Consider the following 17,391-nt stretch of genomic DNA (forward strand, 5'->3'; position numbering starts at 1 on the left):
GCGGCAGGAGGGTGGAGGAGAGTGCAGGTGAAGGAGAAGGCGGAGGCAGAGGGAGGGATGCAAGCAAGGCGAGGAAGAAGGCGGAGGCAGAGCGGGAGACGCGGGGGGTGGCATAGGCCGCACGGTGGAAGAGGGAGGAGGCAGCGCAGGCAGGAGAGGCTGGGGGAGGAGAAGGAGGACGTGGAGAGCGAGAGAGTCGAGGGAGATGGAGGCAGGAGGGAGGGAGTCGAAGAAGAGTCGCAGGGAGGAGGTGGTAAGGGAGACCACGAGCGCACGAGGAGAAACAGGTACGACAATTGCTTTTTTGTTTTTTTATTTTTTCTTTTTCTTTTTATTTTTTGTTATTTTATTTTTTTATTTATTTTAGTTTTGTTGGGGGTTATTTTTAATAATCAAATAAATTATTATTATTTTTCATTTTATAAATGTTTGTTATTTTTTATTGTGTTTGGTTCTTTTTTTGTTGTTTTAAATGTGAGTTATTTTGTTGTTGTTGTTGTTTTTTTTGTTATTTAATTATTTATTATTGTTTTGCGTGTATGTTTTCTTTTTAAATTGATATTGTGATTTGTGGGGGGGGTTTATATTTTTTTAATTGTTATGATTTTGTTGTTTGTGTTTTTTTTCTTCTTTTTTTGTTCTCTTTTTTTGTTTTTTAAAATGAAATTTTAAATTGGTTATGACTGGTAAAAATGAGCACCCCCGTCCCTCGCGCATACGGGCGGGAGTAAAAAAATTTGCATCAACGGGATCAGACGAGGCAAGGATGGTGATGCGCGAGGCACCAAGACGACAGGGCGTCCCGAGGCACGTAAAACCAAAAATAGGGGCATTCACGCGCGACACGAGAAACATGGCCACACGGCAAAAATGAAGAAAATTTAATAAAACTCAAACCGTACATCGGATCGAAAAACCATAAGAAGGAAAAATGTGTCGGGAGACGAGGAGAAGATGATAGAAAAATGTGTTACGGGTTCCGAGGCAAAATCAGGGTGTTCACATGAGAAAAACGCAAGAAACAAGCCAGAAAACACATATGTGTATTAATACCGTAAAATTTGCGCTTCAAAACAAAGTGCAAAAACAAGGAAAAATGTGCAAAACAATGTGTCCAACAACCCTATCATGGCAACACACAGTTCCGATCAACATAGGATGCGTTCACATGAGAAAAACCCCAAAAAGGGACCCGAAAATAGACTCGAAAATTAAAACGAGAAGAACCGTGCACCAGAATAGAGGATAGTAAAAAGAAAAAATGTTCAAAAGAAAGGGATTCATAGAGCTGGTGCATCAAAACTCAGTTTGGGAGAAAGTGGGAGGGTTTCATATGAGAAAAACACAAAAAACACACCCGAAAACACTCGAAAAAGTTAATAACTAAAAATATGAGAGTCAGAAGAGAGGGGAGGAAAAAGGAAAAAGTGGGGGAGAGGCTGGAAGAATACAGCTGTCAAGTTAAACTGGAATTCCGATGAAAATAGGGCATGTTCACATGGAAAAATGTAAAAAATAGGCACGAAAAGGCCCAAAAACCCACAAATATTAATAACGGATAAATCGTGCATCAAAAGGATAGGGTGTAAAAAGGAAAAATATCAGGGGAAATGGGTAGGATAGGGTTGGCACATCATATCAGGGCTCCAAAGCAATAAAGATGCGTTCACATGAAAAATCGTCCATTTTACGGGAAGTGCTTTAAAAATTAATAACTTTAGAACCATCTGTCAGAATAGGGATTGGTAAAAAGGAAAAAGGGGCAGTTCAAAGGGACAAATAGGGCTGTAAGGTTGGATGTAGGTTCCAGGGAATGTAGGGTTCGTTCACATGAAAAAGCGTGAAAACAAAGATCAAGGTTGCATCTTGTATCGTTGTCAACTGTAGGAGGTAACAAGGTGTCTTCACAGCTCACATCCGACGTCCTTCATTACAAGAACCACGCAGCAGTACCCATGGAAGTAGCTGGTTGAAAGAATCGCAGGAAATTCATCGATGACAAGGGATATTGCACTCAACTCACAATCACTCAAATGGAATGAAAGAACAATCACTTGCCCCATTACTAACATCACTTGAGGAAATAATGATGGAACCCAGATCTCACACCTAGTTTAGGAATCGACAAAGGGATGGTGTAGGGGGAGTATGCCAGGGTGCACAATTGATGGTGTATCAGTGTGTCCAACCCATCTAGCATAGGTGCAAGGAGAAAGGCCAAGGAGCCTTGTAGTGCAGTGTACAGAACAGAGTGACGTGTCCTGTGCTGATGGTGGCAGAGACCCATTCCGTGGGTGCATAGGGGAATAGAAAAATACCTGACTCCCTCAATTCTCACCTCTCGATAATTGATTGAAGAAACACCAGTTCCACTCAGCCCGCCCTCTGTCTCACACTCTGTTGAAAGATACAAAGGGCAGTCCATTCTTGAAACCCATTAATGTAATCCTCACCATCACTTGTGGAGAGGTTGTATGCCTTGTACACATTTGATGGTGCAACTGTGCATCTCACCCTGTGCCAGTATACAGTGCAAAAAGGAAGGCCGGGGAGCCTTATGGTGCAATGCACAGGAACAAATCGTGCATTGTGCATTGAGAGGCCCATCCCGTGGATGCAACACTCCATTCACACATCTCAGCTCTCATTTGATTTGAAGGGAAAGACTGGTCACTCACCCCACCCTCTATCTCACGCTCTGTTAGATACAGAGGGCATCCCATACTCACATCCCCATCCTGTTAGGATGAAAACTCACATCACTCAAGGGGTTGGTGATGAAGATCGTGTCGGTTGTTATTGTCATCAGGATCTTGAAGATGAGGCATACCCAGGGAGGCAACCTACAAATCTTATACTTCAATGGTTTGTAAGAAGGGTCATATGTTAAGAAGGATAGGCGGACTGATATTGCAGAGACAACGCACCAAGGGAGGTGGCTTCAACTTACTTGTTGAAAAGGTTCTGCTGATGAATCAGCTATCCTGAACTATGGGGTGTTACCACATTTTCCACAGTTAGCTTCCTGCCCAAGGATGTTTCCACCTTTTCTTGGAATGAGGCCTGTTATGACAGGGAATTTCTTCATTTTCTCCCATAACAGTTTTATTTGTTTGTTTTTTTCTTTTCTTTTCTTTTTCTTTTATTTTTTTTTCTTCGTGAAGAAAGAGAATGGTAGAAATACCATGTGACAGGACCAACCTTGCTACCATTGCTAAATTAGAGGAGAAGAGAACAAGGTCGGATTGAGATGTATCTGCATGGGGTTAGCAGAACGAAACCGCTTCATGAGCAAAATCATAAAGGCTATTAGAAGCACGACAAGAAGGACAGTGTGATGCCCAAAAGGCAGAGGGTAGGTCGACTGTGATTGTCAAGATCCCTAGGGAGGGAAGTCCTTATTCAGACGATAGCCATTGATCAGGAAGGGATCATCAGAGGTATCAATGGTCTACACCTAAACAGAGCCGTTAGGATTGACAGCAAGTACCTTGTATAGGCCCATCCACCATTGTTGAAGCTTGCCAGGAAACTTGCAAAAATCTCGAATCATAGACTAGGACACGATCACCTTCTTTGAACTCCTTGTGCTTGATGAAACTGTCATGATAGGCCTTGCGTCGCGCTTGAGTGGTTTCCATGCATTGTAGGGCCATCGACCGTATCTCATCCAAGCATTCCAAGTGCAGAAGGCAGCGTTGCAGTGACTCATCATCTCCCAAGTGTTCTTTAACTGCCACTTACAAAGAGGGTAATTCCAGTTCAACAGGGAAGACGGCTTCTATACAATACACTAGTTGGAAAGGGGTCTGTCCTGTAGCTGCCTTATGGGAGGTTCTGTATGCCCAGAGGGCCTCTGTAAGTCAATTGCCCCAGTCACGACGGTGGGCGGTAATCGTTCTTGTCAAAATCAAGCAAACAATGCGATTGATGACTTCAACTTGGCCATTGACTCTGGGGTAATAAGGAGTGGACTTGCGATGACGGATCTTATACAGCTCCGTCAGCTCCTCCATGATTTTGTTAAGGAAATGAGTACCTCTATCACTTACCATCTCGAGGAGACTGCCAAACTGGGTGATAATATTCTCGTACATTAACAAGGCTACATTGTTACCATCGTCCCGCTTCAGGGCTTTAGCTTCATACCACTTTGTGACATAATCCGTATATACTAAGATGTATCTGTTTTGCTTCCGTCTAATGGGTGGATCAATGGGACCCAAAAATCAATCTCCCACTTCTCGAACAACTTTAGGGAAAGAATGGATTGCAGTGGCATGGCACTTGTTTTGGTGGGTTTCCCCATTCGCTGACAAGCATCACATCTCTTGCAGTAGTCATATGCATCCTTGTGGAGGGTAGGCCACCAATATCCTGCTAATAGATCCTTCTTGGCTGTCGCTTCTCCTGCGAAGTGTCCACCATATGGTTCATCATGGCATGCTTTCAATACTATACCAATTTCATCCCCTGCAACACATCTTCGCAGCACTTCATCTTTGCCTCTCTTGTACAATGTACCACCTAACAAAGTGTAGGGGGCTGATTCTAACAGAAGCTTCTTCTTCTTACGGCTTGAGATGCCAAGAGGATACTGTTGAGTTTCCAGGAGGTTGGCTATGTCTGCATACCAAGGAGTAATTGTTTCAACTAGCAAAGAAGCATCAGGAAGGTCTGGATCATCCTGTTCCTCTTCTTTTGTTTGAGGGATCCGTGATAGATTATCAGCTAGGACATGGGAACAGCCAGGCTTAGTGACCACTTTAAAATCAAACTCCTGGAATAGGAGCAACAATCTCATCAGCCATCCTTTAACATCTGCTTTGTTCATCAAGAAGGACAGGGCTGCATGATCCACGTAGAATTTGAAATGCGTTGCGACAGTAGATAGTGTTGAAACTTCTCCAATGCAAACACCATTTCCAAACACTCAAGCTCTATCACTGTGTAGTTCCTTTCCCTATCAGTGACCTTCCGGCTTGCATAATAAATTGGTTGATCTAATTTAGAGGGGGCCTTTTTACATAGGATAGCACCTAGCCCTTCAACTGATGCATCTGTGTGCACATGGAACTCCTTCATCTAGTTAGGAGGTTGTAAGATAGGTGCTTTGATAAGGCATTGTTTTAGGGTATTAAAGGCTTCTTCATAGTCATCAGTCCAAAGGAAATTCTCATCTTTCCTTAGGAGCTTATGCAGAGGGGTTGCCTTGGTTGCAAAATGTGCAATAAATCTTATGTAGTAGCTCACATGGCCAAGAAATCCTCTCAATTGCTTGAGGTTTGTTGGTGATGCCAAGGCTACAATTTTCACTGGGTCTGTTGCAATCCCTTGTGCAGAGACAATATGGCCTAGAAGCACTTCTGATGAGACGCCAAAGACACATTTTTCAGGGTTAAGAGAAATCCCATACTCTCGGCATCTGTCAAAACATTGCTCTAGGTGTGCCTAGTGCTTGCGGATTAAGCTATAAGCACAGAAGTCATCAAGATACACCTCAATGAAATCATGAAAATGATTCTCGAAGGCAGCCATCATTACTCGTTGGAAGGTGGCATGAGCATTACAGAGCCCAAATGGCATCACTCTATAGGCATAGGTCCCCTATTCTCTGTGGTGAAGGTTGTTTTGGATTGGTCCTCTTCTGCAATTTGGACTTGGTTATATCCACTGAATCCATCCAAAAGGGAATATAGTTCATGGCCTACCACTATGTCCAATAGCTAGTCTGTAAAAGGAATAGGGAAATGATCCTTCTTTGTCTTCGAATTGAGCTTTCGAAAGTCGACACATATTCAAAGTTTCCCGTTCTTCTTGGGTACTACCACAATGGGCGAAACCCATTCATAGTTAGCCACGAGATAAATGAACTCGGCTTCAAGAAGTTTCAATAATTCAGCCTTCACCAAAGCAGAATAATTAGGATTCATATGCCTTTATCTTTGCCTTACAGGTTTGGCATCAGGATCTAGGTCAATGTGATGTTGGCATATTGTGGGATCAATCCCCTTTAGATCTTTATATGACCAAGCAAACACATCTAAGTTCTCTTTGAGTAGGTCTCGCAAGACCACTAGTTCTTCTTCTGGAAGATTGAGACCCACTTTGAGGTGACGTTTGGTACCATCAGTATCCATGAACGTCACTTGTCTTTCACCTTCCACTTCATGGATGAATGTCCCATGGATTGCTTCTAGATAGAGGTTTGACTCTTTCAAGAGAGTAGTGTCCTCGTCTGATGTTCCACTAGAACTAGTATCCTCCTTCTGAACAGATGACTCATTTGTTTGTTGAGGTTGCTGGAAGGGTGTTAGAGCTTTGTTTGCTTTTGTGTGAGTGGAAATTTCTTCTGGACTTAGGGATTCATCTTCAGAGGATGCATCTAAGAATGTCACATAGCACAGACCTTCTAGAAGCCAAGGCTCTGATAGCTCTGGCGTCTGTTGGCAGGGGGCATCATCATCATCTTTTCTCTAGACTGAATGGTCAAGACGACAAGAGGCACTGGTGAACTTAATTTTTATGCCTTTAATCCATTGCTTATACAGATTCTGCATACTTTGTGGTCCATTGATCAACCCAAATGGAACCATGGTCATTCCATCCAGCACCCTGAGATCTTTGGCCTCTGAGATCTCTATAGGGACATCAACAAGATCATCCGCTATCAGAGGAAATTCTTCATCTACACTTTCATAACCTTCTTCATTTTCTTCCTCATCATTTTCATCCTCTTCCTCTTGAGACTCTGTCTTTGCTTTTCTAGAGGCTCTATAGGAGAAGAACAGATCTTCTGCCTTTGCATCTGCTTCTGTCTCTATTTCTGCTATGTCTCTGTTTTGCATTTGCTCTGTCTCTGTCTTTGTATCTGTGACTATCTCTGTGACTACTTCTGTGATTATCTCTGGGTCTGTGGAGGTATTCTCCCATGGATAAGGACTTTGCTTCCCTTTGGTAGTTGGCTTACAGTCCCCATTGTTAGGGACTGTGCCTTTGTTTTCTTGGGAAAGATTTGTTTAACAACCTCTTCATCTCCTAATGTACCATCTGTTACCTCATTGGAGGAGTCAATTATGACTTCGATGGATGTAGATCCATTGCCTTTTTGCAATCCATACAACTTCAACACCACTTTGTTGGGTCATGTGCCTAGGGTCAGGGTTCCTTTGAACCAGTCCATCCTGGCCCTTGCTTCAAAAAGCCAATTAGGTCTTCCCAATTGCAGAAGGTATGAGGTCCCATAAGAATTCGGTTTAACCACTAAATATGTCAACCAATAATCTTTTCCTGTAAGGGTTGTTTTTACGTATGGGAGGATACCCAACGGTTTGATTCTGCTTTGATCTGCCAATCTGATAAGCTACTCTGTAGGTTGAATTCCTTACAACCCTAAGTCCTTCATTGTCACATCCACCATTATGTTTACTGATGAGTCTCCATCAATCAATGCATCTAAAATAAAGCATCCTTCAATCGATACACTAATCTCTGGGGTTCCAAGATCTAGGAAGGCGTTAGCCACATCTACTTCCTTTACAAGCTCCGTGGCCTTATTGGTCTCGGTCGTTGTTAAAGGAGCGATCCTTAGTCCACGTCTTCTTGTCAAGATGCTTTTGAATTTCTTTCGACAGCTAGGAGATAGCATCAGCAACTGCTGGAAGGTTAGATTTGGTTTAAAGGTGTCTAGGTCTTTGACCAAGTCATAATCTTTGATAGGATCCACAGGCTTCTCCAGCTTGCTAGGGAATGGGGTTACACCCATTTTCATCTTTCCTTTTTCTTCTAATAATTGCAGCATCAGCACTTTCTCTATTTCTGGAGGTGCTTCGGTATCATCTATCTCCTGGACCTCTGGTCCTATTTCTGGGACTGTCTCTATAACTCTCTGTGGCACTACAGTGCTCTGTACTGCTCTGTCCCTTTGTTGATAGGTTGAACTTCACAGTCTTGGCAGGAGAATTATTTTCATTCTGAACAATTGATTCCTTCTTCTTGGTGCGCGTGACATCGGCAACTTCCAACTCTACCAAATTGGAGACAAGCTCTTGTACCTTCTGTTGGCTATCAGTGCCATTGGCCTTTACAAGGGCTGGACTTGGACAGTCCTTTGCAATGCAACCTTCACCTTTGCATCGGTTGCATAAGGGCTTGTAATCCACAGATCGTCTACGGTTTGGACAATTCGGGGAGATATGACCCTTTTCTCCACACCTATAACATTCCACCTCTGATCTCTGACCACGGCTAGACTGTCGTCCTCTATAACTTTGAGAGGGAAACCTCCTTGGACCGAAATTAGGACCAAATTCCCTAGGCCTTGGTCCAATATCCTGTGTTGTCATTTTGGATTCTAGCAAGTTGAATCTTGCATTTTCATCCTTTTGTCTTCGCTTGTGAATCTTTTTCAGAGAGCAAATATCCTTTGTATGGTTCTTCCACAAATAGTATGAACAGAAGGCTCCAGGAATGGTTGGTTTTCAGATACATTCAGTGGCTAAATGTCCTATTTGATGACACTTTCCGCACCAGGTATTAGAGCATATCACATCTCTTCCAGCTCCCGTAGGGGTGGATATATTGGCGGTATTCACCTTCAATGTTTGTAGCTGCTCTGTAATCACATCCATAAGCTCTTTCTTGATACTTGCAACTGAGTTGGATAAGTAGTTCTTCAGATTTTCACCTCTTAAAATACTTGTAGTAGGGTTTTGGGAAGCTTCTGTAATTACTACATACATTGATTGGATCAATCTAGAGGGTCCTCTATGCTGGATCTGATTCAGAGCTCTTGCTGAGACTTGGGGTTGTTGATTCCAGTTGGTAGGGTTCCACTATTGTTGAGTCACCATTGGAGGAACTGTTTGAGGCCATTGTTGTTGTGGTTGAACCATCATTTGAGGCACTGTCGTCTATGGTGGCCATAGTGAATTAGGTGCATTATACTGTGGCACTGTTTGCATCTAGGGATAGGGATAGGGAACTTTCCTTGGGACTGCATTTGGTGGGTATACCATTCCTAGCATAGGAGGAGGTAAGACTCCTCTTCCTGGAGTCATTGACAGCCTTGCTTCAACTTCGTCATACAATCTTGCATCTTCCACTGCAACTTGCAGATTGACTGGTCTTCTCAATTTCACAAACTTGTGAACTTCTGGTTGTAGGCCTCTGAGAAACACTCCTTTCTGGATTTCTTCGTTCAAGGGATGGTTAGTCTGTCTCTTCAAGATGGATTCCATTCGTGAGACATAAGCTTCTACTCTTTCTCTAGAGGATTGACTTAGATTCATGAACTCCTCTCGCATTTGCTCTTCAAAACCTTCACGCCTGAATTTAGTGAGGAAGGCCAACTTCAGGTCGTCCCAAGTGCCAAAAGTTCCTGCTGCTTGTCTCTCATACCACTGAAATGCTGCACCCGTGAAAGTGGCGGGGAATATCGTTAACCAATGCTCAGGGGTTCAGACATTGTTAGCCACACATACTACCATAAACTTTACTACATGAAGATCAGGGTCTTCATTGTACTCTCCCTTAAAAACTGGCAATGGGACTACATTTGTTGGCCTGTCATCAATATTTCCAAGACAAATCTAACTAGGAAGGGGACCTTGAGTCGCCATGGCAACTTCTGTAAAGAGTGCTTTTAGGGCGTCAAAGGAGGCTTCTGCTGTGAGCTCATTCTCAGCTTTGATTTTTGTGTTCTCTCTTTTCATGTACCTCTAGACTCATTCTAACGCTTGCCTCTTGATTGTGTCATTCATCAGGAGGTTGGCTCCAACCAGTCCATCTGTGCTCAACAGGATAGTATCAGAGAGGCTTTAGTCTCTAGGAGATTCTTTGGCCAACATCTCGTCTACTTCCTTCTTTTCAACATCTCTGAATTGGGCTTTCAAACCACTATAGAGAGGGAGATATTCCGTTCTGAAAGTATCAAAACTCATTCTTCTTAGGATCGTTGTTGTGCCATTATAATAATGCCAGCTTCTGATGGTTTCAACAGTGTATGTTGTGAAAAACACTCTGTCCACCAACTTCTAGTGGGTTTCTAATTGAACAAACGGAAGATTGTGAGTGCACCAAGCATCCCACGTATCTTGTTGTTGACCATCCATGAACAAATTCCAACTCTTTTCTTGTTTTCGTGAACCTCCACAGACCAAGACTCTTGAAGCTTCTTCACAATCTCCCACTTGATGATGTCTGGAAACTTCTCAATGAATACCATATCTTCCATAGATAGTCATTCTCTCTGCTTTTGCTCTTTAGTTTGTTTCCAAACAATTTTCCACCAAGATGCAAGTTTCTGCTACTTCAACAGGAAGAAGAAACAGTCCACCACATGGTGTATGAATCATGATGGTAATATGTTTCCGCCGTTGTGGGATGAACTTCGTGTGGAAAGTGGCTTTGATAATGAGAATCTCCAACTCTTCAGTGGAAAAAGGAACTTTGCAAATATCCATTGAATTCTTCTCTTCTTGGCAATGCCATTTCTTTCATTTTCAGTCTCTTCTGATGCTTGTTGATGGCAAGTTTCCCCGACTGTGCACAAAAAACATGGAGCCCCAAGAGGAACACCAAGGAAAAGGGGATTTTACTGTAAGAAAATCTATCTTGTAACATCAACAAGCTTTTATTTCATTCTTTTGATGGTTAAAACAAAGAAAGCATCAATTCTTCATGCAGCATCATAGTAGGTAACTCCCACAGATTTGATAAAATCAACCATAATCTTCAACATCTTCATAGAATCCATCAATATAACAAAGAATATAAAAAAATACACCATTTTTGAATGGAAATCAATCACATAGTATTCATCTTAAATGTCTTCATAGTTCTCTCTCTCAATCTCTCATATACAGTTACACTATTTTGATAGAATTGACTATCTCTGACTCTCTCTCTCTCTCTCTCTCTCTCTCTCTCTCTCTCTCTCTTGTACATCATCTCCTCACTAAAATACTCTAATCATTAATCTCAATAATCCTTCTTAGGTCGTGGATGCACATCCCAAGAGGTATGTCTGATTGGAAGAGGCACCAGAGCCACTATAGTGTCTCTTCATAGCTCACTACTATCACTGTCACTCCAGTCTTTTTCTTCAGTCTTCAACAGTTGCTTCTTCCATTTGTTTTAGCTCGTTTGAACTTAGATTCATCCTTTCCAAAAGTTAACAAACTTTTTCAAAGTCACACATACATTCTACAAAACACTTAAAGAAGATCTACAGAATAGTACAGTACAGGACCAGAGCAGATACAGAATAGATACTGAGCAGATACATAGGCTCTACAGAAGGTTTATAGAGGGTTACAGAAAGTCATCAAAGAACATCAAACCCTCATAATTCATACTAAAACCATTCCAAACTATCAAAAACTATTCAATAAACCTTCAAAATATTTCAATATTCATCAATCATCAATCCATGCTTCATATAGAAGAAAATAAGAACAAAACAAAAGCTATAAAGAAGGTATTAGAATCAATTAGAACCTCAATAGAACCTCACAGAGCTTCATATTCCCACTAAAAATCATCATAAACTTCCAAAACATAATTAATATCATTCAAAATACTCTCAAACACTTCCATTAACAACCATACATCACTCTAAATCCATCAAAAATCAATCATTCAGACCTCAAAATCAACAAAAATCAGTCAAAATTTCAGTATTTTTCCATTCTCAACACATCACTAGGCCTGATTTGAGCTATGTTATAGGGATCATAAGCCAGTTTATGTAGAAGCCTCGAAAGCCGCACTTGGATGCGGTTAGATGCATTATGAGATATGTTAAGTCCACGCTATAGATTATGGGCTGTTCTATGTGAGAGATAAGCCCTTGAAACTGGTTGGATACATGGATGTAGATTGGGTAGGATGCTCATATGACCGTAGATCTACGAGTGGCTATGCTTTCGGGTTTGGAAGCGAAATGATCAGCTGGAGCAGCAAGAAGAATCCTATGGTTGGTAGTACTGAGGCAGAGTACAGGGGTGTTGCATTTGCAACATGTGAGATTGCATGGCTGCTCAAGCTTATGGCTGATTTGGACATACATGTAGATGCTCTAGTGACTCTACTATATGACAATATTAGTAGTGTACTCCTGGCCATGAATCCAGTATACCATGCCATGACAAAACACATTGAGATACACTACCACTTTATCAGAGAGATGGTTCTTGCGGGAATAGTTGATCTCATGCATGTGAAGACTGATGAACAGGTTGTGGATATCTTTACCAAGTCTCTGGGTAAAGATAAGTTCAATTTTTTCAATCAATTGCTTGATGTGCAGCTGCTATCTTGAGCTTGAGGGGGAGTGTTGAGACTTTAAGCTCATATGGTGTGTGACCGCCGACAGAGTCTTAACTGTGTCCAGCTATATCAACAAGTGTGGGACATTAAATAAGTCAGTGGCTTTAGAATTATTTAGTACTTGGTGTGAATGGTATTATAGACCTTAGTGTGTTGTAATCATTTGATATATATGGGTAATAAAACATAAAAGAATGAGTGAGAGCATATGGCTCCTCAGAGTGGTTTCCATTCTCTGTCTTTTTCTTTCTCACTGTTAACACCTTTGGGTTAGTACGAATGTGTACTCTCCCAAAAGGTGCAATGAACTTAGTGGCACACATGACAAATGCTATGAATAGGGTACTCATAGATTGGATGGGCAATTGGGCAAGATGATGAGGAAGGGAAATTGGGCAATTGGGTCCAATCAAGATTGGATGGGCAATTGGGCAGGATGATGAGGAAGGGCAAAGATATGCAATTCAATTTGGTGCTAAAGTATTGACTGAACAACAAAGAAGGTATCCACAAGTAAAAAGCAAATTATGGGGAATTGTAATAGCCCTTAAATGTGCAACCGAGGTGTGTATACTACCTTGCTCATGGAAAGAATCCAAATTCGTATTCATTAAGGCTACTGAAGCAGCTGAGGAGTCAATTACTATCTAGATTTTCCATGAGCAAGTAGAGAAACAACACCTCATCACATCATATGACAAGCACACTGCATATGCCACCAACCAAGAAATCGAAGGGTTGAAGCAGCTCGTTGACAACTCTTCTTTCTTGAGGAAATTGTAGGCTCTCCTACTTCAATGGAAATTTGAGGGCTGTCAAATTATGACTAACGTTGAACAGAAACGTGCTATCAAAACCTCGGAGTATTACCCTACTTATGTAGCTCCAACCTCCTATAGGGTTTTGACAACAATTCGTAACAAAACCCTAGAAAAGCAACTCCTAACCCATCCGTCTTTAGATTGCATTCTAACTGAGGAAGAGTTACACATTGCTAGCCGAATCGATTTTGGTGACTTCCTAATGGATGTCCTTACCTACATCACTCATGTAAGCATTCGACCTATCAACATGGACCACTATGCTAAACTGGAATACAATCCAAAATTCTATGCTTGGCTCCAGAAGCAAATGGAGCCATAAAGTCTTCAACAAATAATCCCAGAACAAAGTAGACAGCTTGCTGAGTAAACAGTCCCTATTGCTGGGCCAAATCTGCCGTAACTTTTGATAGGAGTGTCCAAATGGGATGTACCATATATCAAAACAAAACTCTTGAAGAGTAATTTAAGCCCATATGGATAGCTTAACTCTAAAAATTAGGAATAATAAAAACTGTTCTAAAACAACGTGTTGTCCTGAACCAGTTTGCATCATTACTAGCTCCATAAGCAATAGGCTTCAGCCACCAATGTCTCCTGCAAGTATGGATACTCATCCAATATAGAATCAAGTCTCCAAGAAGCCTCTTCAGGTGGTAAACCTCTCCATTTGATCAAATATTCCACAATAGAACGTGATCAAAGCTTCTTTTCACTCTGACCTATAACAGCCTCTAGGATGTACTGAATGAGACCATCTTCATCAATGGGTGGCAGCTCATCAACTATATCCACTGGATCACCATAATAGGGCTTGAGCTGACTAACATGGAAGATGTTATGAATCTTTGTAGAAGAGGGAAGCTCTAGTTTGTAAGCCAAATCTCCAATTCGCTTGAGGATCCGGCAAGGGCCATAAAACCTGTTGGCAAGCTTATTACTAGATCCATCTTTTAACGTAGAGTACTTGGATTTGGGCACCTTCAACAAAACCAGCTCTCCTTCTTGGAGCTCTAAAGGCCTCCTCTTCTCATCAGCATACATCTTCATTTGATCTTGAGCCTTCCTTAGATTCACCTTGCATTGCTGAAGAAGGGTCTGCATTCTTTCCAACTCCTCCTTCCCATGAGAATTGATCTTTTCATTAAAGATGACCGTGGGTAAGGGCACCTTATAACCATACAAAGCCTCAAAGGGTGAAATTCCTATGCTCGCATGAGTGGAATTGTTATAAGCAAACTCTGCCAAGTGTAACCAAGAATTCCACGACGTTTGGACATCATAGCAAAAATGGCGAAGATAAGTCTCCAACCATTTATTAACTCTCTCTGTCTGTCCATCAGTTTGAGGATGATAAGTCGTAGATGGAGCCAATTTAGTGCCCATAGATGTAAATACCGCCTGCTAAAAATTACTCATAAATTTTGAGTCTCTATCATGGACAATCACCTGCGGTAATCCATGTAGTCTAAAAATATGCTCCATGAACTAGTTGGCCACTTGAGAAGCAGTAAACTGAATCTTGGTTGGAATAAAATGAGCTGCCTTGGTGAGTCTCTCCACCACCACATAAATACTATTCCATCCCTTCTTGGTAGTAGGTAAGCCAGTAATGAAATCCATAGTAATATGAGTCCATTTACCCGTAGGAATAGGCAATGGCTGTAACAAACCTCCTGGCTTATGGGTGCTGTCCTTATTTTGCTGACAAGGTATACACTTCATAACAAAGTCCTTGACATCTTTCCACACTCCTTTCCAATAAAAGCTTTTACTAATCCTATCATAGGTCTTGAAAACTCCTAAGTGTCCAGCTAGAGGTGAAGAATATAACTCCTCCATAATTTTTTGCTTAAAAGAAGAAGTAGAGGGAATAACAATCTTGCCTTTCCACCAAATAAGACCATTCTTAAGCTGGTAATGCAAGTTTTCTTCCATAATACCTTGCTGTAATTTCTGAAAGATTTGGCTGAATTCCTCATCTAAAAGATAGGCCTCGTGTAGTTCTTCAATCTAGTCATTATGTAATTCTGTCATAGCTGAAACTTTGCAAGCCCACATACGAGAAAGAGAATCAGCCACTATGTTATCTTTGCCCCTTGTATGAGTGATGTCAAAATCATAATCTGTAATGTAGCTACCCAACGACGTTGCTTTGGAGTGAGATTTGACTGGGTAAGGAAATACTTGAGTACCTTGTAATCACTATGTACTCTGAATCGGCTGCCATATAAGTAATGGTGCCACTTCTTGATCGCATGCAAGATAGCCAACATCTCCTGGTCATAAACATTCATGGCCATTTCCTTATCTGTAAGCTTACGGCTCTCAAATGCAATTACTCCATGCTCCTGAAGCAAAACAGCCCCAATGCCACGGCCACTAGCATCACACTGTATAGTAAACTCTTTGGAGAAATCCGGGCATACTAAGATAGGAGCAGAGGTAAGGAGTTCCTTTAATTGGTTTAAGCTGCTATCTGCCAGCATCCCAAAAGAAAGCCTCCTTCTTCAACCTGTCAGTCAAAGGAGTTGCAATTGCCGAATAATGCTTAATAAATCGGCAATAGAATGAAGATAAACCAAGGAATCCTCTAAGAGAGGTAGTAGTAGTAGGCGTTGGCCAATCTCTTATGCATTGCACCTTCTTAGGATCAGCTTGTATTCCTTTTTCACTGACAATATGTCCCAAGTATTCCACTTTAGTCTACATGAAAGAGCACTTCTTCTCCTTAGCAAAAAGCCTATGATGTCTCAATACATCAAATACCCTCCTCATATGTGCCAAGTGATCCTGTAAAGTCTTGCTATAGATCAAGATGTTATCAAAGAACACCAAGACAAACTAAAAGAGGAAAGGTTGCAAGATCTTATTCATCAGGCTTTGAAAGGTAACTGGAGCGTTTGTAAGCCCAAATGGCATCACCAAGAAATGATAGAGCCCACGATCAGTCCTGAAAGCAGTCTTGACTTCATCACCCTCTCGCATGCGAATCTGATGATACCCTGACCTCAAATCAATCTTCGTAAAGAATCGAGCCCCCTTAAGCTCATCAAGCAAATCATCAATCCTGGGTATAGGATACATGTTCTTCACTGTGATCTTATTAAGATCCCTGTAATCAATACACATTCCGAAAGATCCATCTTTCTTTTTTACTAACAGGACTGGAGATGTGTAAGGTGAAGAACTTGGTTCAATAAATCCCATTTCAAGAAGTTCTTTGATTTGCTTGGCTACTTCCTCTCGTTCACACTTTGACAATATGTAAGGTGGCTTATTGATTGTCTTTGAGTTGGGCTCCAAATCAATGGGGTGATCCGCTGCTCTCTTAGGAGGCAATGAAGTAGGTACTTCAAACAAATCTCTATACTCCTCAAGAAGAGCTGTCAAGGCTGGATAGTTTGCTGAATTATTGGGCTGATCCTGTGTTTCTTTATTCAAATGCAAAACAAATATTTGTGAGCACTTCTTGTACTCTCTTTTGAGTTGTTGGATGGTGATAAGCTGAAAATTTGATCTACTAGGAATCCCCTGTAAATGGATAAGCTATCCATTGGAGATAAACTCCATATATAACTGTGAGAAATCCATAGTGATCATGCCTAATGTCATAACCAATCACAACCGAGTACAATATCTATAGGCCCCATTTCCAGAGTGATCAGGTTTACCTTGGCTTCAAAATTTTCAGCCAACTGTAAAGAAACCTGTGGGCAAATCTGTGTGCTGATTTCTTCTTCACCATTAGCCACTTGAACTCTAATGGGCTGCTATAAGTCTGTGGTGGGAACACAATTTAGCTTGTCCATGATGGACTTATTCACAAAACTATGAGTACTACCACTGTTTATCAGGACGAACACTGGCTTTCCACATATGCTTCACTTCATACGAAGTGTATTAGGGCTCTTAGATCCCGTCCAAGCATCCATAGAGATAGAACAATTAGCGGCAGCAAGCGACTCATCACAAGATCCACCTGGGTCAAACGGAACGCTTCCACCTGGATCAAAAGGAAAAGAGTCGGCTGGATCATAAAAATACTCCTGTCCAACTTCCTCCTCAAGATCTTCATTTTCAGCATTAAATGCCACTACATTAGCTTCATCTATGTCATCTTCAAAATCCTCAAAAACCAACATACTCTAAAGCTTAGGTTTGGCATTTTTGTATACACACTTTGAAGCATGATCAGGTGTATACTTTTCCCCACACTTGAAACATAAGCCTTTGTCCT

Source organism: Lygodium microphyllum, chromosome 5 (assembly GCF_053477565.2).
Source record: "Lygodium microphyllum isolate KBCC chromosome 5, Lygodium_microphyllum_v1.1.10, whole genome shotgun sequence".
Classification (NCBI taxonomy): Eukaryota; Viridiplantae; Streptophyta; class Polypodiopsida; order Schizaeales; family Lygodiaceae; genus Lygodium; species Lygodium microphyllum.